The sequence below is a fragment of the Myxocyprinus asiaticus genome, chromosome 47 (genome assembly GCF_019703515.2).
Source record: "Myxocyprinus asiaticus isolate MX2 ecotype Aquarium Trade chromosome 47, UBuf_Myxa_2, whole genome shotgun sequence".
Classification (NCBI taxonomy): Eukaryota; Metazoa; Chordata; class Actinopteri; order Cypriniformes; family Catostomidae; genus Myxocyprinus; species Myxocyprinus asiaticus.
In genome coordinates, this window is record NC_059390.1 from 5,425,098 (window position 1) to 5,447,769 (window position 22,672).

The following is a 22,672-nucleotide window of genomic DNA, read 5'->3' on the forward strand; positions in this document are numbered from 1 at the left end:
CACAGACAGACGAGTAAGAAAATGCCTCCTTTCAGATCAAACACAACTTGCTGCACAAACTGCCATAGACTTCTACAAAACAAATCACAGTTCTTGAAACAAAACTACTTGCAGTATTGCCAACTTTGACGGAATACACAGGAGAGTGTCACCGTGGACTCCCTCAGCCTACAGCCAGTGAGTCCTGTGAATCAAACGTTACTCGACAGGCTATAATGAGCTTAGAAAACCCAGCAAAACAGATGGCAGAAGTGACTGATGAAAGTGAGAGCAAAAACCAATGGCATAAACAGGGAGCTAGACCCAAAGGTACTCGATATATCAGACAGTAACAATCATTGCATATTGCAGCATTGGCATCTTCCACTCCAGTTATTTTTTCACCAGAGCTATGAACGGAGAACAGAGGCTTACTCCCGGTTTGAAATTACCAGGTGTATTAGAAAGTTAGTGAGCAATTTAGCCATGGACTACCGATAGCGGCCATAACATTACAGCTTGTAAATCTATAATTATATAAGACTCTTGAGATCGACCTTTTTGTTACACAGTTTAAGGTAAAAGCCGGCCCACAGCTGAATAATAAACCCTAACACAATAACATTACATAGCAAGTTAGCCGAGCACTACCGTGGATTGCAGACGTAAAATTACCTTTTGTAAAAATAAATCCATCTCCACAGTGGATTACTATTCATGACAATAAGAACGACAAATGATCTGCATAATTCGACACAATTGTGGGTAAAAGTTAGCTGATTAGCAAAACTATTTCAATGCCAGATTGTCCCAACAAAGTGGGAACTGCACCATCTTATAGGAGTTACTGACTTGAAAATCCGGCATTGGTTGTGGTTTTACTGCTGAGGAATAGAGGTAAAAATACATTTTAACCACTGATACTTCAATTCGTTTGCCTTTGGAAGATCAAACTAAGATGTTTTGCTTTTGCAATGAAGAAAACAGCATCTTCTTACCATGGCGACAACACTAGCCCAACTTATCCTGCCCTCGACTATAACTATGTTTGTTTGAGGGCGGGCCAAAGTAGCCCTTAGGCGGGCATTATGCAAATGGGTAACATAGTGACGTAGATACTTTATGGAAGAAATGGCTGGACTACAATCAGCCCGTTTCTCGTAGTTCTTGAGCAGTGTTGTCTGTGGGAGAGAATAACTCCCTTTTGCATGGACTTTATGCGTTGTAACTTTGCAGACCTTTTACATTCACAAAGAGCTATGTTACGCACTAAAGGAAAGGTACAATCCCAAAAAGCATAATAGGGCCTCTTTAACAGCAATATAAACAACACCCGCACTCTTTTTGCTACTGTAGAAAGACTAACAAACCCCCCAACTCAGGTTGCCTGTGAAATACTCTCTGACAGAAAATGCAACGAGTTTGCATCTTTTTTTCATGAAGAAGATAAATGATATTAGAATGGCAATCAGCTCATCCTCTTGTTGCACTGAGGTCAGACAGCACCCACCACAACAACTTCAGGAATTAGTCACTATGTCTGATTTTGAGGAAATTGATGGCAAAACCCTGGAAGAAATAGTACAGCATCTTAAAACTTCAACCTGCTGTCTTGACACGCTCCCCACAACATTTTTCAAAAATGTGTTTAACTGTCTGGAAAAAGATTTGTTAGAAATAGTAAATGTGTCACCTGTTTCAGGCACATTTCCGAAGTCCCTGAAAACTGCAGTTGTCAAGCCCCTTCTTAAAAAGAGCGATGTAGATAACTCAATATTGAACAATTACAGACCAATTTCAAATCTTCCTTTCATAGGCAGAATCATTGAAAAGGTTGTTTTCAATCAGATGAACAAATTCTTAATATCAAATGGCTACACGGACAATTTACAGTCTGGTTTAATGATCCTTAATGATATTCAGCTAAATACTGATTCAGGCAAAATATCAGTGCTGGTATTATTATATCTCAGTGCTGCTTTTGACACTGTTGACCACAACATTCTCCTAGACAGATTGGAAAACTGGGCAGGGCTCTCTGGGACAGTCCTCAGCTGGTTTAGGTAATATCTAGAAGGTAGAGGTTACTATATGAACATAGGCAACTATGAATCTGAGTGGACATCCATGACGTGTGTCCACAAGGCTCAATTCTTGCACCGCTTCTGTTCAAACTTTATATGCTCCCACTAGGCCAAATTATGAAAAAGAACCAAATTGCATACCATAGCTATGCAGACAATACCCAGATCTATCTAGCCCTATCGCCAAATGACTACAGCCCCATAGATTCTCTGTGCCAGTGCACTGATGAAATTAACAGTTGGATGTGCCAAAACTTCCTTCATTTTAACAATGACAAGACAGAGGTCATTGTATTTGGCAACAAAGGTGAAATTCCAAAGGTGAATACATACCTTGTCTCCAAGGACCTAAAGACAAAAAATCAAGTAAGTAATCTTGGTGTCATTTTTGAGTCAAACCTTAGTTTCAGTAGTCACATCAAAGCAATAACTAAATCAGCCTTCTATCATCTAAAAAATATAGCCAGAATTAGATGTTTTGTATCCAGTCAAGAGAAACTTGTTCATGCATTCATCACCAGTAGGGTAGACTAATGCAATGGACTCCTAACCGGCCTTCCCAAAAAGACCATTAGACACCTGCAGCTCATTCAGAATGCCGCTGCCAGGATTCTGACCCGAACCAAAAAATCTGAGCATATTACTCCAGCCCTCAGGTCTTTACACTGGCTTCCAGTAACATTTTGAATTGATTTTAAAGTACTATTACTCGTTTATAAATCGCTCAATAGCCTTGGACCTAAATACATTTCAGATATGCTTGTTGAATATAAACCTAACAGACCTCTCAGATCATTAGGATCAAGTCAGTTAGACATACAGAGGGTTAACTCAAAACAAGGTGAGCATTTAGCTATTATGCCACCCGCAGTTGGAACCAGATTTCAGAAGAGGTTAGATGTGCCCCAACAGTAGCCACATTTAAATTTAGACTGAAAACACATTTGTTTAGCTGTGCATTTTCTGACGGAGCATTGTGCTGCCCTTATTGATTTCACTGAATCATTTTACTTTTACTTTTACTTGTATTTTCTTTAAAACGTTATATGTAAAGCACTTTGAATTGCCATTGTGTATGAAATGTGCTATATAAATAAACTTGCCTTGCCTTGCCTTACACACTGTAGATATTTAGTACTACTTAAGTGCTACTAACATTGTTCTTTGTGCTTTGGGAAACCCAGCCAAAACCTGTGAAAAGCAGGAGGACTGAAAAGTGTCGAATAACAAGGTTTATTGCATTATCTCTTATTTTAATTTATTGTATTTATTTCTATGGCCATTTCATATATCATTGTGTAACAGCGTCAGAACGGTGCTTCCACTTGCTTTACTTAATTTTGCGTATGATCCTTTAATTATATTTAAGCTGCACTCTCCACCCATTGGCTGGTGCTGTTTAGCGAACTGGTTCCGGTTGGGTCATTAAGATTCGCACCAGCCGAGTTGTGGTTGTGGTGGAACATGCGTGAGCATGATTATTGGGACTGACCACCGCTTTTCAATGTGTTTAAACAGAATAAAATCCAACAATGGTGTGAGATTGCATCAATCGAGTGCTTTATTTAACAACGCAGAGACAACCCCATTACAATAGCATCAGTATGACCTATTTCTAATAATTAACTTAATAATTGTTAAATAATAATAATAATTATTGTTATTGTACATGTAATTATGTAACTAAGTATTAGGTAAATGAGCAAATATTGACTCATAAAGGCTAAGGAAAGGGGCGCGCTTCATTATATTCACGATGAAATTAGGCACAGAACAGAGGTCCACTCTGTTTCACCAAGGTCCACTCATTTGGAGATTTCTCGCCTCGCCCCTGACACACACAGGCACGCACACGAACACACACACAAATGCAACACACACTACTAAAGCTTGATTTTCATGCAGTGTGTCCAATAGTATCCATCTGCAGAGCCACAGATCAGTGTGTTTAGTGTATAAACCGCTGTGAACTCTCAAATGAAATCTTTCTCCGTTGCAGCTAAGAGATTTCAGCTCATGATTTGTGGGAAGCTTGATATAACAAACACTTCACATACAGGAAGAACTGCTGAATAAAAAGTAAAATAAAATAAAAGTCCTGCTGAAATGAGAGCTCTATTCAACTGCGTGAAATTTAAGACATTACGACTGTATAAAAGTGTAATATTCAAAGCAGTCACAATAATACTAATAGTAACAATAATATAATATTAAATAGTTATATTATTAGTATTATTTTCTGTAAGCAATGTTACATGAGCAAGTGTACTGAATATCAGCATGTTATGATTCAGCCATGGCAGCCTTTTGACTCAGGTAATCAGATTGTTTTCATTTAATGTTTTCATTAATACTGTAAAGCTCTGTTGTGCATCTTCTCTCTTTATATATATATATATATATAAATATAATATATACAAATGCAGTATGCATTTGATTAAACACAATTTGATCATACCATTTAATTAAAACATTTAACATGGAATCCAGAAATATTTAAACAGAAAAGGCTTCATTTGTGTCTATAAGACTTTATGAAGTTATTTTTGTCAATAATGTTCTGTGTAATTTCATCAAAAATCTGAGTTTTTTTATTTATTTGTTGCCTAAGTATCGAGTTAAGATCGATACCGAGGTACCAGGGCTGGTATCGTACTGAAGCAACCCTAATCTATAGGGTGAATTCAAGTAAATTGGATCACTTTTGACAGTTATCTCAGTTTCAAAAAGTGGCCGAATTTACCTGAATTCAACCTACACACTAACACTTATTTAGCCATACTTTTGGAAGTCTAAAATAAAGAACACATAGTTTTCATTTTTCAGCTTTGTATTAATCTGTTACTGTTAAAAGGTACTGGTTATCCATTGAAATCAATGATTGTTTTACAAATCCATTTGTCATCAAGTTTCTTTTCAGTGGCAGTGCTGTGTTACACATGGCTCATTTTGCTTCAAAGTAAGTAAAAACAGCTCAAATGTTTTTGTTTTTTCTACCTTTGTTGACCCTACATAGGGTATTTGTGATTCTCTGTGATTTAATAATTATATTGTCATACAGTTCTGGGAAATACCACTTCAACAAGGGCTGCCTCAGTCAGACTAGTTGATGGCAACAACTCTTGTTCTGGGAGAGTGGAGGTTTACTATCAGTGGTGGTGGGGAACAGTGTGTGGTAATGGCTGGGATCTATCAGATGCTGCAGTTGTGTGTAGAGAACTGGGATGTGGAGATGTTATAGAGGCAAAGACTGGTGCTTATTTTGGACAAGGTTTGGGATCTGTATGGATGGCAGATGTAAACTGTGTTGGAGATGAGTCTACACTGAGCAGCTGTGAGTCCCGTAAATGGGGAGTGACAGACTGTGACCATTCAAAGGATGCTGGAGTCATCTGTCAGTGTAAGTTAATACTGAACTTTAATGAGCTACTCTTATTTCACCGTGACTTTCAATGTTGAGCCTGTTGAAAGAGTGATTGGACCAGGCTTCTGTTTGACTATACAAAATAAAGACAATTGAAAATAAAATATTGTTTTTAAGTAGTCATTTTTAAGTGTAAAGCACAGCCATAGAATGCTAAAACTGAAATTAAAAACTAACTAAACTGAAACTAGAAAAATCTGGGTAAATAAATTAATGAGTGCAAACTAATGAAAACGACATTAAATTTAAATGACCAATTGAAAATAAAATATAAAATAAAACTAAATATAAAATCCCAAATCCCTAGTTAAACTGCTTGACATGTCTCTTCTCTTTTCATCTGCATTTCCACAAGCCCTTCTTAGGCTGGTAAATGGCATCAACTCTTGTTCTGGCAGAGTGGAGGTTCTCCATGATGGTCAGTGGGGAACAGTGTGTGATGACGGCTGGGATTGGAGTGATGCAACAGTGGCGTGTAGAGAGATGGGCTGTGGATATGTTATAGAGACAACGACTGGTGCATATTTTGGCCAGGGCTCTGGGCCAGTATGGTTAAGTGATTTACAGTGTTACAGCAGTGAATCTACACTGAGCAATTGTCAATCAAGTGGATGGGGACAAAACACCTGTGGACATGAGAAGGAAGCTGGAGTCATCTGTCAACGTGAGTACAAAACCTTCTACACAAATTTTTAATTTTTAATTTTTAATTTATTTATTTATATTTTTTACATTCAAAACCTTAGTTTGAGCATGTAAACAGAGAAAGCTCTGAGATCAGATGCCATCCATTGATAACTGCTCTCATTGTGGAATTCTCATGTATGTGCATATCAGCCAAAGCTATGCTGGTGAATGGCTTCAACTTTTGTTCTGGGAGAGTGGAGGTTTACCGTCAGTGGATGTGGTGGGGAACAGTGTGTGATAATGGCTGGGATCTATCAGATGCTGCAGTGGTATGTAGAGAGATGGGTTGTGGAGACGTTATAGAAGCAAAGACTGGCGCTCATTTTGGACAAGGTTCAGGATCAGTATGGATGAATGACGTAAACTGTGTTGGAGATGAGTCTACACTGAGCAGCTGTGAGTCCCGTAAATGGGGAGTGACAGACTGTGACCATTCAAAGGATGCTGGAGTCATCTGTCAGTGTAAGTTAATATTGAACTGAAATAAACTACTCTTTATTCACCGTGTCTTTCAATGCTGATCCTGTTGAAAGAGCGATTTGACCAGGCTTCTGTTTGACTATACAAAATGAAGACAATTGAAAATAAAATATTGTTTTTAAGTAGTCATTTTTAAGTGTAAAGCACAGCCATAGAATCCTAAAACTAAAATTAAAAACTAACTAACCTGAAACTAGAAATATCTGGGTAAATAAATTAATGAGTGCAAACTAATGAAAACGACATTAAATTGAAATGACCAACTGAAAATAAAATATAAATAAAAACTAAATAAAAAATCCCAAATCCCTAGATAAACTGCTTGACATGTCTCTTCCATTAGCCCTTCTTAGGCTGGTAAATGGCAGTAACTCTTGTTCTGGGAGAGTGGAGGTTCTCCATGATGGTCAATGGGGAACAGTGTGTGATGATGGCTGGGATTGGAGTGATGCAACAGTGGCGTGTAGAGAGATGGGCTGCGGAGATGTTATAGAGACAAAGACTGGTGCATATTATGGCCAGGGCTCTGGGCCAGTGTGGTTAAGTGATTTACAGTGTTATAGCAGTGTATCTACACTGAGCAACTGTCAATCAAGTGGATGGGGACACAACAGCTGTGGACATGAGAAGGATGCTGGAGTCACCTGTCAGTGTGAGTACAAAACCTTCTACACAAAAAAAGTATTTTTTTTTTACAATCAAAACCTTAGTCTGAGCATGTAAACAGAGAAAGCTCTGAGATCAGATGCCATCCATTGATAACTGCTCTCATTGTGGCATTCTCATGTATGTGCATATCAGCCAAAGCTAAACTGGTGGATGGCTTCAACTCTTGTTCTGGGAGAGTGGAGGTTTACCATCAGTGGTGGTGGGGAACAGTGTGTGATGATGGATGGGATCTATCAGATGCTGCAGTGGTGTGTAGAGAACTGGGTTGTGGAGATGTTATAGAGGCAAAGAGTGGAGCTTATTTCGGACAAGGTTCAGGACAAGTCTGGATCGATAATATAGACTGTATTGGAGATGAAACAACACTGAAAACCTGTGGTGCCCTTAATTGGGGATTGTCTACCTGTAATCATTCAAAGGATGCTGGAGTCATCTGTCAGTGTATGTTACTAATATACAACTCAAATGAACTGCTTTTTGTTAACAATGCTGTGTATGTTAAAAGAGAGATTGGAGCAGGTTTCTGTTTGACTGAAAAATAAAATTTAAAATAAATATTGCTATTTAGCAGTCACATTAAAGTGTAAGTTGCTTGACATGTCTCTTTTATTTTCATCTCTATTTCCATTAGCCCTTCTTAGGTTGGTAAATGGCATCAACTCTTGTTCTGGGAGAGTGGAGGTTCTCTATGATGGAACATGGGGAACAGTGTGTGATAATGGCTGGGATCCATCAGATGCTGCAGTGGTGTGTAGAGAGATGGGCTGTGGGGATGTTATAGAGACAGAGACTGGTGCATATTTTGGCCAGGGCTCTGGGCCAGTATGGTTAAGTGATTTACAATGTTACAGCAATGAATCTACTTTAAGAAACTGTAAATCAAGCGGATGGGGAAAAAATAGCTGTGGACATGAGAAGGATGCTGGAGTCATCTGTCAGTGTGAGTATAAAATCTTTTAGAGAATAGTTTTTTAATTCACAATTTTAGTCAGAACATGTTAACAGAGAAAGCTCAAAGATCAGATGTCATCCATTAATAACTACTCATTGTGGCATTCTCATTTATATATATATATATATATATCAGCCAATGCTAAGATGTTGGATGGCTTCAATTCTTTTTATGAGACACAGAGATAGACCAAAACAATATCCACACCACAACAGAAGACAATCCAGTCAGTAGTTATAATCACAATAGAACAAGATTTATAATAAAAAATCTCATAACACCAAAACACCAAACAAACAAATAGTCCAGCCTACAACAATTGCAATAAATTAATAAATTACACCACAGCCTTTCTGTATTTATGAAGCATATAAGCCTATACACTTAGTAAACATGCATTGTCGCCACATCAAAAGCTCTTCGATTCCAACAATACAATACTAAAATAACCAAAACCATGAAACACCAATAAAAACAACACCAATTACAATACCAGTATTGTTAGTATTTGCGATAACATGCCCACCTGATGCTAGGTCAGTGACGATGCCTGTGTCTCATTAGGCCCATTTTCCCTCTTCCTTCTGCCTCACTATGATTCACACTCTGTTGATGTTGGTCGAAGTTGATAGTCATGGATATTCTCCACTTGGAGTGAGAGTATTCCAAACACATTACAGGACACAGTGCAGTCTTTTCCTCAGCGCTTTGTTCATACCACCCGGCTGGGGGGAGAAGCTCCTGTGGCATTTTTCGAAACACATACATGGCGAAACACACACATGCAGGCTTATATCGGTTTATATCGGTTGTTAACAAGTTACATGTTATTTGACCTCAGCAGGTTTCTCATGTAATATAAACTCAGCAAAATGTTTGTTAGGAATGTATTGTATTTCCTTGAGCAAAAAAGTTGTCACACGATCGGACCCTTAGCAGTATGAACAAGAAGATATTGTCTTCTGCCTGAAAAACAGACTGGTCATACATTTCAGTCTATAAGCACAACACAGGGCTGCTCCAACACTGCATTTTATAGCTTAAAGTATTTTATACATAAATAATAATGTTCTAATATACCTAACTATTATAATTTCTTTCACACTGTTGATGACTCTTTAAACCACTTTCTTATATCCAGAATCACAGCACCGCCAAAATTTGATTTTGAGACTGCTGCGCGCACAGGAATCAAGTGTTACATAAGGTTACGACTGCTGTTGTTGATTATGCTTAGGGACCAGCCATTCCGTTTAGTGTTAAATATCAAGTTTTATGTTTAATGATAATGTGTTCTTTAAAGTTATCTTTGGGGAGATCAGTGTTACATTGAGTTAGGATTGATCTTGTTGCTGTGAAATATTTGTATAGGTTACAAACACTAGCATGTTTAAGCGAAGAGAGGAAATTATTTATAAAGAGTATTTTTTTTTAAATGTATTGTTTCTTCCTTAAGGGTGGCATGATGTATCATTTGGGGTGTACGCTGCACCCTAATGTCCGCCCTTAGCGATGGGCCTTCTGTCATTGCTGTAGATGTACAAAATAAAGATTACAGAAGCTGTCTGTGGGACTAAATTGAAAAGGAATTATGGTCAATTAATAGTCATTGTAAAGGGACAAAAACAAGATAAATATATTCTCTAATCCTATATATAATCCCCACAAACTATAGCTTGATGAGCATAGTTTTCCTGAGCTGATATATTTCCTTTGAAAACAGAAAGTTATTGAAGGGCTCGTCCCTTTTTTAAATAGCCAATAATTTTAGTTTACATCACAGCCAACAACACAAGCCGCAAAACTTCAATTTTCATTTCATGGGGTCTTTTAATTTGTCATTTTTTTGTCTGAATTAGCTCTTGTCAGGTTGGTGAATAGCAGTAACCCTTGTTCTGGGAGAGTGGAGGTTCTCTATAATGGAACATGGGGAACAGTGTGTGATAATGGATGGGATCTATCAGATGCTGCAGTGGTGTGTAGTGAGATGGCTTGTGGAGATGTTATAGAGGCAAAGACTGGTGCTTATTATGGCCAGGGCTCAGGGCCAGTATGGATGAGTGATTTACAGTGTGATAACACCAAATCTACACTGAGAGATTGCCAGTCAATTGGATGGGGACAAAACAGCTGTGGACATGAGAAAGATGCTGGAGTTGTCTGTAAATGTGAGTCCAAACCTTTTGCTAGTATATATATATATATATATATATATATATATATATATATATATATATATATATATAAAATCACAGCTTGCTTAACATCCCTAATATATGCATGGTTACATAGCATAAGATGTAGTCCTAAACACAGGACTAAAATAAACCATTTTTAAATTTTTGTATATTTGCATTATGATCAAACTACGATATCATTATATGTACTAACCATCTCTCCCCATTTGTGTAAACATTAGATCCTGTTAGACTGGTCAGTAGCAGTAACTCTTGTTCTGGAAGAGTGGAGGTTCTCTATAATGGAATATGGGGAACAGTGTGTGATGATGGCTGGGATCTATCAGATGCTGCAGTGGTGTGTAGAGAGATGGGCTGTGGAGATGTTATAGATGCAAAGACTGGTGCATATTATGGCCAGGGCTCAGGGCCAGTATGGATCAGTGATCTACAGTGTGATAACACCAAATCTACACTGAGAGAATGCCAATCAAGTGGATGGGGACAAAACAGCTGTGGACATGAGAAAGATGCAGGAGTTTTCTGTAAATGTGAGTCAAACCTTTTGCTAGTATATATATAAAAATAACAGCTTGTTTAACATCCCTAATATATGCATGGTTACATAGCATAAGATGTAGTCCTAAACATAGGACTAAAATAAACCATTTTGAAATTGTTGTATATTTGCATTATGATCAAACTACGATATCATTATATGTGCTAACCATCTCTCCCCATTTGTGTAAGCATTAGATCCTGTTAGACTGGTCAATGGTAGTGAATCTTGTTCTGGAAGAGTGGAGGTTCTCTATAATGGAATATGGGGAACAGTGTGTGATGATGGCTGGGATCTATCAGATGCCGTCGTGGTGTGTAGAGAGATCGGCTGTGGGGAGGTAATAGATGCAAAGACTGGTGCTTATTTTGGCCAGGGCTCAGGGCCAGTATGGATGAGTGATTTACAGTGTTCTAACACTGAGTCTACAGTGAGAGAATGTACATCAAGTGGATGGGGAACAGGAATCTGTGGACATGAGAAAGATGCAGGAGTCATCTGTAAATGTAGGCCCAAACCTTTTCAGAATATTAACAAATTAGCAGCATATTTTTCATCCCTAATCTAAGCATGGTTAAATAAAATGTTTTGAAATTGTTGTTTATTTGCATAATGATCAAACTATCATTATATATGCTAATGATCCCTCATGTATGTGAACATTAGATCCTGTCAGGCTGGTCAACGGCAGTGACTCTTGTTCTGGGAGAGTGGAGGTTCTCCGTAATGGAATATGGGGAACAGTGTGTGATGATGGCTGGGATCTATCAGATGCTGCAGTGGTGTGTAGAGAACTGGGCTGTGGGAGAGTTTCGGAAACAAAGACTGGCGCTTATTTTGGACAAGGATCAGGATCAGTATGGATGAATAATGTAAAGTGTGTTGGGACTGAATCTTTATTGTTGAGCTGTCCATATGACTCAAGTTCACTCAGCTGTGGCCATGAGAAAGATGCTGGAGTCATTTGTGGATGTAAGTGCCAATATTTTAATCTTTTTGGATGGGAATATAGCCCTTGTGAACACGAGCTACCGTTGGGCTGGGCGATATACCGGTTTTCAATATATTTTTGAGCATTGTCTCCATTGTGATTATGTGGTAGGGCATATGTGTTCCATGCCTACTTCACACTTACAAAGAAAATGAGGAAGATGTTGTTAATAAAAAGCTGTGTCCTTGTTGGTGTGGAACTGACCCTCTGCTAAGCCCTGTGCCCCTTAGTTACTATTGCTAATGTTGTCAAACTTTCCTACCTGCGTCTGTTCTAAAATGTCTTTACTTTGGACATTGTTTCCAATCAAAATAAGCCTTTCATAAATTTTATGAGGTTTTTGAATCACTTTTCCATACAAATTTGTCACTATCGACTAAAGAAATGTAAAAGTATTGCAATATACATTTTGGCTTACGTCCATGCACGAGTCATAGAGCTCATGATCAATGTGAATTAAAAACAAAAAAAAATAGACAAATAAACAAAGTGAAAATACTTGATACAATTCAGGCTTTCTTGCCCCCTAAACACCTTGCATTAAAGGGTTAGTTCACCCAAAAATCTCATCATTTACTCACCCTTATGCCATCCTAGATGTGAATGACTTTCTTCTGCTGAACACAATCTAAGATTTTTATAAATATTTCTCAGCTCTTCAGAGTCAGAATCAAAATCAGCTTTATTGCCAGGTATGCTTACACATACAAGGAATTTGTCTTGGTGACAGGAGCTTCCAGTGTACAACAATACAATAGAGCAACAAGACATAGATAATAATACAAAATAATAATAGAAGATAAAAATTGAATAAAAAATAAAAATTGAATGGAAAATAAAGTACATATAGAATACACAATAAGACAAAATATATACATCTGTATATACAACTGGTCAAAACTTTTGAAACACTTGACTGAAATGTTTCTCATGATCTTAAAAAAGGCATATGTTTAAATGTTTGAAATTAGTTTTGTAGAAATTATAATAATACAAATATAATTGTGCCACCATATTAATTTATTTCATTATAAAACTAAAATTTTATTTTAAAAAAAGTTTTTGAAATTGATGACTTGGACCAAATAATAAAGAAAAGCAGCCAATAAGTGCCCAACATAGATGGGAACTCCTTCAATACTGTTTAAAAAGCATCCCAGGGTGATACCTCAAGAAGTTGGTTGAGAAAATATCAAGAGTACATGTCTGCAAATTCTAGGGCAAAGGGTGACTACTTTGAAGATGCTAAAATATAACACAGTTTTGATTTATTTTGGATTTTGTTTAGTCACAAAATAATTCCCATAATTCCATTTATGTTATTCCATAGTTTTGATGACTTTACTATTATTCTAAAATGTGAAAATTTATAATAAAGAATGAGTAAGTGTTTCAAAACTTTTGACCGGTAGTATATATATATATATATATATATATATATACACATGCAGTGCAAATACAAATCTGTTATATACAGTGCAAGGGAATGTAATGGCAGAAGAGGTAGGATGTGTTGGATAATATAAAAGACTAAGCTGTGAATTGCACAAAATTAATGCTCAATGGGGCAGTTTTAACTGTTCATGAGATAGGTAGCCTGAGGGAAAAAAAAAACTGTTCCTGTGCCTGACGGTTCTGGTGCTCAGAGCTCTGTAATGTCGGCCAGAAGGCAACAGTTCAAAAAAGTAGTGGGCAGGGTGAGTGGGGTCCAGAGTGATTTTTCCAGCCCTTTTCCTCACTCTGGAAGTGTGAAGGGAGGGCAGGGGGCAACCAATAATCCTCTCAGCAGTCCGAACTGTCCTTTGTAGTCTTCTGATATCCGATTTCATAGCTGCACCAAACCAGACAGTTATTGAAGTGCAGAGGACAGACTCAATGACTGCTGATTAGAACTGTAACAACAGCGCCTGTGGCAGGTTGAACTTCCTCAACTGGCGAAGGAAGTACAACCTCTGCTGGGCCTTTTTCACTATGAAGTCAATGTGGGTCTCCCATTTCAGGTCCTCTGAGATGGTAATGCCCAGGAACCTTAATGACTCCACTGCTGCCACAGTGCTGTTTAGAATGGTGAGGGGGTCAGTGTTTTGAGCATGTTTAGCTCCATGTTGTTTTGTATACACCAGTGAGCCATCCGTTCAACCTCCCTTCTGTATATAGACTCATCGTCATCTTGGATGAGGCCGATGACAGTAGTGTCATCTGCAAACTTCAGGAGCTTGACAGAGGGGTCCTTGGTGGTGCAGTCATTTGTGTACAGAGAGAAGAGTAGTGGGGAGAGCACACATCCCTTGTGGGCACCTGTGCTGATTGTACAGGTGCTGGAAGTGAATTTCCCCTGTCTCACTAGCTGCTGCCTGTCCGTCAGAAAGCTGGTGATCCTCTGACAGATAGAGGTGGGAACAGAGAGTTGGTGCAATTTAGTCTGGATAATAGCTGGGATGATAGTGTTGAAAGCCGAACTGAAGTCCACAGAAAGGATCCTTGCATATGTCCCTGGTCTGTCCAGATGTTGCAGGATATGATGCAATCCCATGTTGACTGCATCTTCCACAGACCTGTTTGCTCGATAAGCAAATTGAAGGGGATCTAGAAAGGGTCCAGTGATGTCCTTCAGGTGGGCCAACACCAGTCTCTCAAATGATTTCATGACCACAGACGTAAGGGCGACAGGTCTGTAGTCATTAAGTCCTGTGATTTTGGGTTTCTTTGGGACAGGAATGATGATTGAGCGTTTGAAACAGCATGGGACTTCACACTGCTCAAGTGATCTATTGAAGATCAGGGAAGATGGGAGCCAGCTGGTTAGCACAGGAATTAAGACAAGCGGGAGAAATGCCAACGGGGCCCTGTGCTTTCCTTGTCTTTTGTTTTCGGAAGACACGGCACACCTCTTCTTCACAGATCTTAAGTGCAGGTTGAGTAGCAGGAGTGGTTGGTGTTTGTGTGAAGTGGAGGTCAGAGCAGGTGTGGGGTGTGAGATTGGGCTTTTCAAATTTGCAGTAGAACACATTCAAGTCGTCAGCCAGTTGTTGGTTCCCTACAGTGTTGGAGGCAGGAGTCCTGTAGTTTGTAAGTTGTTTTAGGCCACTCCACACTGATGCAGGGTCATTAGCTGAAAACTGTGATTTGATCAGCCAGCTGTTGCAGCGTGGTGCTCACGCACGTGTGTGGCGGGATATAAACACTCACCAGAATAAATGAGGAAAACTCTTGTGGTGAGTAGAAAGGTTTACAGTTAATAAAGAGTGCTTCCAAATTAGGACAGCACATCTTCTTTAACGTTGTTACATCTGTTGTTACACCAACTTTTATTGATGTAAAAGCATGTTCCACTGCCTCTCGTTTTCCCCATTAACTCTGCGATGCGATCCGATCTGAACAGCTAAAAGCCCGGCAAATGTAACGCACTGTCCAGAATGGATTCACTCAGCCAGGTTTCTGTGAAGCACAAGGCAGCAGAGGTTGAAAAGTCCTTGTTTGTACAGGTGAGGAGATGTAGTTTGTCCGTTTTGTTAGGAAGAGAGTAGAGATTCGCTAGATGAATACTTGGTAGGGCTGTTCGAAAGCTGTGCCGACGGAGCTCGTCTCCCTCGCCTGCATCTCTTGAACAGCACAGCTGCGCCTCTGACTAAAATGTCCAGCAAAACATCAGAATAGTCAAAAACCGTGAAAAGATTGTCTGGTATGTGCTGCCGAATGTTCAGCAGTTCGTCCCTGGTAAAACTGATTGGAAAAAGATTATTAAACACAGGACAAATAAACAAAAGAAATGGAGAGCTCCATGCCGAGGTGGCCATCCGCGGTGCCATCTTTGTCATTTAACTCTTGAGGTCCATACAATGTAAGTGAATGGGTGCCAAATTTTTTAAGCTCCAAAATCCACATATGGGCTAAATAAAAGTACTCCAGACGACTCTGGTGGCTAAATCCATATATTCTGAAGCGATATGATAGGTGTGGGTGAGAAAAAGATTAATATTTAAGTACTTTTTTTTTTTACTATAAATTCTCCACCCTGCTCAGTCAATTTCCAAGTTCACTTTCTCATTCTTCTTCTTTTTTTGGTGATTCACATCCTTCTTGCATATTACCCACTAAGGGGCAGGGAGGATAATTTACATTAAAAATTGACTTAAAAATTGATCTGTTTCTCACCCACACCTATCATATCTTGTCTGAACACATGGATTTAACAACTGGAGTCATATACATTACTTTTATGCTGCCTTTATGTGGAGTTTAAAAATGTTGGCACCCATTCACTTGCATTGTGAGGACCTACAGAGCTGAAATATTCTTCTAAATATCTTAATTTGTGTTCAGCAGAAGAAAGAAAGTCATACACATCTGGGATGGCATGAGGGTGAGTAAATCATGAGAGAATTTTCATTTTGGGGTGAACTATCCCTTTAACATGCATTTTGCATCAAGATAGTATATGGATGGTTTTTAGCTCTGGATATTCTTTATTGCTTCTCAATTACCCTTGACAAATTGAAAATGGTACTTACATATAACTGATGTAGTTTTATGTGGACAATGAAACAAATTAACACGTCCTAGGTGGTAATACCGAAGGGTGAGGACCACACACTTGATGGCTAGACACTCCTTCTCAGTGGTGCTGTACGTCGCCTCTCTCACTGAGAGCTTCTGACTGATATACAGAACCGGGCACTCCTCCCCCTGGACTCGCTGGGACATCACAGCTCCCAACCCCTTTTCTGATGTGCCAGTCTGTAAAATAAAAGGGAGAGAGAAACCAGGAGCATGTAACAAAGGCCCATCACAAAGTGCAGCTTTCACCTGCATAAAAGCCTGTTGCATGGCTCTGTCCACTGGACCGTCTGGGGCTCCCTTTCTAGTGAGAACAGTCAGTGGGCTGGTGATGTCCAAATAATTAGGCACACACCTTCTATAGTAGCCAGCCAGCCCCATGAACTGTCTCACTTCCTTTTTGCTCTTGGGTCTTGGGCAGGCCACAATCGCTGTGGTCTTATCCATTTTGGGATGCACCTTCCCTTGACCCAAGTGGAACCCCAGATACCGTACCTTCACCCATCCAATTGCGCACTTCTTGGGGTTTGCCATGAGTCCCGACCACCGCAGCAACCTCAGAACTGCCCTCAGATGCTGCATGTGCAATCACATCTGTATATAATTATGTCATCCAGATAGGCAGCAGCGTATGTGGAGTGCGGTCTGAGGACTCGGTCCATAAAGCATTGAAAACGTAGAATAAAAATGAGCCGCGCCCAACCGATCGAGCAGTTCATCAATACAAGGCACTGGATATGCATCAGATTTAGACACCACATTGACCTTTCTATAATCCACACAGAACCAGACCGAGCCGTCACTCTTCAGAACCAGCACCGGGCTGGTCCAGTCACAATTCTTCTATTACCCCCATATCGAGCATGGCCTGTAATTCTTCCCAAACAACTTTTTTTTTGTGCTCGGGTAATTGCTAGGGACAACTGCATACCACTACCCCTGGGGTTGTTTCGATATTGTGTTCTATGAGGTTTGTATGACCGGGAAGGGGCGAGAACATGTCAGAGAATTCTCTTTGCAACCGTGCCACATCCATGACTTGCAACGGTGAGGGGTGGTCTCTGCAAGTGACCGGGGCATCTCAATTGGCTTTTACATTCACCTCCAGCCCGAGCTCCTCCCTCTCCAGAACCACTGTCACCATATACATAGGAACCACCTCCCTCCATGGTTTTGAGAGGTTGAGGTGGTAAATTTGCCATGCTTCGCCCCTATCCATTTGTTTAACCTCATAATTGACTTCCCCGACTCGCCGTATGACCTCAAAGGGCCCTTGCCACTTTGTGAGAAATCAAAGGCGTTCTTGAGCCTGTAGCAAATTCTCCTGTGATTGCTGCCCCAACGTGTGGAGTTTTGCTCTCAGGTCAAGAACGTTTTGAATTTCATTTTTGCTGTTTGAAGGTACCTCTTCCCAATTCTCCCTCACAACATATAAGACTCCGCGAGGCTTATGCCTATACAATAATTCAAACAGGAAGAACCCCGTGGAGGCTTGGTAGACCTCTCATACTGCGAATAACAGGGGTTCAAGCCACTTATTCCAATTCCAATCATCTTCGTGCACGAACTTACGAATCATGTTTTTCCGTTTTTTTTAAACCGTTCGACCAAGCTGTCCTTTTGTGGGTGGTACACGCTTGTCTGAATTGATTTAATTCCCAATAATTCGTACAGCTCACGTAGAGTACGTGACATGAAAGTAGTGCCTTGATCAGTAAGGTTTTCTTTCGGAATCCCCACTCGGGAGATAATTCTGAAGAGTGCCTCCACAACACTATGTGCTGAAATGTTGCGTAGAGGCACTGCTTCCGGATATCGCGTTGCATTGTTGACCAGAACCAACACAAAGCGATGTGCATGTGCCGTCCACTCTAATGGCCCAACGAGGTCCATACCAATTCTTTTGAAGGGTGCCGCGATCAAAGGAAGCGGGCGCAAAGGCGCTCTTGGGGTGGCCGGTGGAGGGCTTCTCGGATATCAAGCTCCGTAATGCCCGCCGATCCTCCATTTGAGCTTGGAGGAGCCCCTGGAAGCATTGCTCCTGGGCCAGGAGGTCCTGATGTTGCCTTCACCCAGTGGTGAGGATTCCATGGCAGCAGCTCTTCCTCCAAAGTCATGGGTTTCGCTACCAGTGTAACAGGGTTCTATACTTGTTGACAAGGAGGAAGCGGAGGAAGGAAACTTCAACTCACACAGTTTATTTTCACACTCAAATGAAAAATAAAATAGCTTTTCAGCTTAACAATCACGCAGCTTCAGCGGGTGTGTGAGAAGGGCTCTCTCTCTCTCCATTCACAAGCCGGCACTTGACCACGCCCCCACTACCACACATGGTATTACCCTGGTAACACCACAGTGCTTCACAGTTCTGGTCTTTTTCTTGTCTCATCACTCTTTTCTTCACTTTCTCTCATCTCTGCTCCCTCACTTCATCCTGTCATCTGACTGCTTCCTCTCTGTCCTCATCATGCTCTTTATAGAACTAACACTTCTTATAGTACTTTCTCTTCATTTCATTTCTTTTCATATTAATATAATGTTATTTTTATGTATTCTGTAATTAATATTTAGGACCTTACAGTAAAAGTGTGGCAGAATCATGGTACAATGATGGTACAAATATAGTAATGCCATGGCTCTGTATGGTTACCATGGTATCATACATGTCCACACATGGTAAAAGAACAACAACTATGTTTTTTTTTTTTTTTTTTTTTAAAAGTGATCAGGCTAATGGCTTAATCATTTAAACAACAATTAGTCTGGCTGAATTAGACAGCTCATTCGATTTTTGACAGTATTCAATGAAAGACATATTAAGCAATTCGAAATTTGAACATTTGAATTGCTAAATGTTAGCAATTCTAAATTTGTGTGTGATGCTAATCCAGGCAATGCAGGCACAAGTCCAGCCAACTGTCCTGAATTAGCTAGGAAAATCCTATATTTTAGTCGAAATGAAGACATCCCACACAACATTTAATTGGCGAGTCACTTGAAGTGGTATTTTATGACTGCATAACTGTGTAAGAAGTTATATCATTTACATTTTCTTTCTTTCACTCAGATGTTCAAGTACGTTTGAGAATTGAGGTTAAGGCCGCCCCTGGAGTCGACCCAAATGATCCTGCAATCATGAATAAACTGTTGGTAGAGGTGAGAGCAGTGGGAAGAGTAACAGTGAGCTGTGCCTTTCACTGCTTTTTACTCCCATCTACTGGCTGTTTAAGTTAGCTCTCTGTGTTTTTTTATTACATAGATGGGGAGGAAGTTACAAACAGATGGTATTTCCTCGCTCAGCTGGAAAGTGCAGTCCAATGGAAAAGTCTTCCAGAAGGGAAATGTAACTGAACCCTGACAGGTTGTTAAAATTTAAATTTGTTATTCAATTTTACATTATGAATTTAATATTTTCCCCCAGTAACAAAGTACAATGCTGTTGGTTCCACAGGTCATTGCTGGAATACAAAAGAAAACAAGCACACACTCTCTTTTAGGACATTGGATGATACATTCTTCTATATTTATAATCTGACCATTTAAAAATGAAATGGATAATTATGTTACATGCTTTTGCTGTTGTAGGTTTTTTTTTTGTTTTTTTTTTGGGTTTAGATACTGACATTGTTTAAATACTGAAAGTTTCTTTGTGTCCTAATTTGCTAATCAAGATATACATGTAATAATATATAGTTATAGTATATCTATCTATCTATCTATCTATCTATCTATCTATCTATCTATATATATATATATATATATATATATATATATATATATATATATATATATACATATACAGGGTTGGGGAGTAAAGGATACATGTAACAGGATTACGTATTTAAAATACAAAATATAAGTAACTGTATTCCACTACAGTTACAATTTAAATCATTGGTATTTAGAATACAGTTACATTCAAAAAGTATTTTGATTACTGAAGAGATTACTTTGCATTGTATTTACATCATTTGTTTAATTTAATATTTAGTCCTTTCAGATGGAAAACATTTATACATATAAATGATGGGATCAAAAGTGCATTTGAACAGCAGTGAAACACTTTCTTATGATGTGTTACATTCATACGAGCAGACAGAGAAGTACGTTTGAAGTTTGGAGCAGAAGAAATAGAAATAAACCTTGTGTAAACTGTCAGCATTACGATAAGCTAAAATGCTATTTCTTGCCATTTTACATGCACATGTTACCAGGCACGATCATGTTTTTTATCAAGAAAATTCACGTTGGATCATCATTTCTTTTTTTCTAGTAAGACCTTTGATATTAGGGCAAAAATCTTATTCTTGATAATAATTTTTGAATTGTTTTCCTGTAAAAATATCTAAAAATCCTTAAAACAAGATCAATTTGATTTATCTTGTTTTAGAAACAACACTGCTTAAGATATTTCGGTTTTTCAGAGAATGTATTTTTAACATGTGTATTTTGTCTTACTGTACTGGCAGAGTTTTTATAGTCAAAACAAGTGAAAAAATCTGTCAGTGCTGAAGAAGTAATCCAAAGTATTTAGAATACGTTACTGACCTTGAGTAATCTAACAGAATACATTACAAATTACATTTTACAGCATGTATTCTGTAATCTGTAGTGGAATACATTTCAAAAGTATCCCTCCCAACACTGTATATATATATATATATATATATATATATATATATATATATATATATATATATATATATATATATTATAGTTATAGTTATCTTGATATATACTATATAAACCTTTTCAATATAAACCTGTCTACAGATGTAGAATGTAAATGTTACAATGTAAAGTGTATTGTTAATAATAATAATAATTCAACTCAATTTAATTCCATTCATATTGAATTTATTATAAGAATCAGATTCAGAATCACTTTATTTACCATTTTTGTCTTACAAACAATGCAATAAAAAAATCTGACGCAAGCAGATCTTGGATAGTTACATTGTGGCCTTAAAGGTAATGAGTATTTATGAAGTTTGTAATTAACAATATAAATAAATTAAACAATATAAAATGTATCTAAGAAGAAGTACTTCTGGAAGTTGTAAACATACATTATACAGTACTATTAAAGGCTGAAATACTTTTGCACTATTCTGAAGCCAATGGCAGTGGCTGAGTTTGGAGTTGCATACTACCATATACTCATACCATTTCTGCCATAGACACATATGGCAGAAGTAGTAAGAGTAGTATGGGTAGTATGCCATTCCGAACTCAGCCTCTGTCTTCTGTAGATTTGGCTTGTGCACACTGTGCATTGGTTCTTAACTGAAGTATGCACATCAAGCTAGCTCCTCTTTACTTTATCAGAATGCAGAGAAGAGACATTATCCTGGTGAGCTTCCATGTTGTACTGCTGTTAACTTGTTAGTCCACCATATGTAACCAATTATTACAGTTTCTTTGATTGTCAAAACATCCAAAAGAACAAGTTATCTTTCCACACAGTCTATACAGTAGTAGCACTATGATGATAAGCACAAAGAGGCTGATGAGCTGGTGGCTGGTTTTAAACACAAAATGGTGCGATAGAAAGGTTACACATGAAATAGAAAAAAAAAAAACATGAGAAAGGATTCTCAGAATAGTCTGATAAATCATTTGCAACAGGTTAATGAACTGAGACAGATAGGTGCATGAGTTTAGTAAGGAAAGTAACCTCTCCTCATGCAAAAGAGGGTGAGGACCTGCATAATTACAGAAACCAGATTAAGATGAAGCAAGGTTTTCTTGTCTGTGTGTGTGTGTGTGTGTGTGTGTGTGTTTTGTCAGCTTCACAGTTGGGGTTGGGATGTAAACAACCTTCAGTGAACACAGATTACAAATTAAAAGGGATAGTTCACCAAAAAAATGAAAATTATCTCATTATTTACTCACCCTCATAATATCCCAGGTGTGTATAGCTTAATTTCTTCACCAGAACCCTTTAGAAAAATATCTTAGCTCAGTAGGTCCTTAAGATGCAAGTGGATTGTGATCGTATTTTTGAAGCTCCAAAAATCACAGACAGTCAACATAAACGTCAACCATACGACTCCAGTGATTAAATTAATGTCTTCTAAAGTGACACGATCACTTTTGGTGCGAAAAAGATA

At 38.6% G+C, this 22,672-nt stretch overlaps 1 long non-coding RNA gene and 1 pseudogene across 1 annotated transcript; both read left to right on the forward strand.

The window, feature by feature from the left end:
• The first annotated feature begins 215 nt into the window (after positions 1-215).
• LOC127436577 (deleted in malignant brain tumors 1 protein-like) overlaps positions 216-22,672 on the forward strand; it is a 34,242-nt pseudogene continuing 11,785 nt past the window's right edge.
• Positions 19,612-20,106, forward strand: LOC127436562 (uncharacterized). Its single transcript, XR_007896428.1, has 3 exons — positions 19,612-19,715; positions 19,819-19,920; positions 20,011-20,106. It is a non-coding gene; the product is annotated as an uncharacterized LOC127436562 (long non-coding RNA).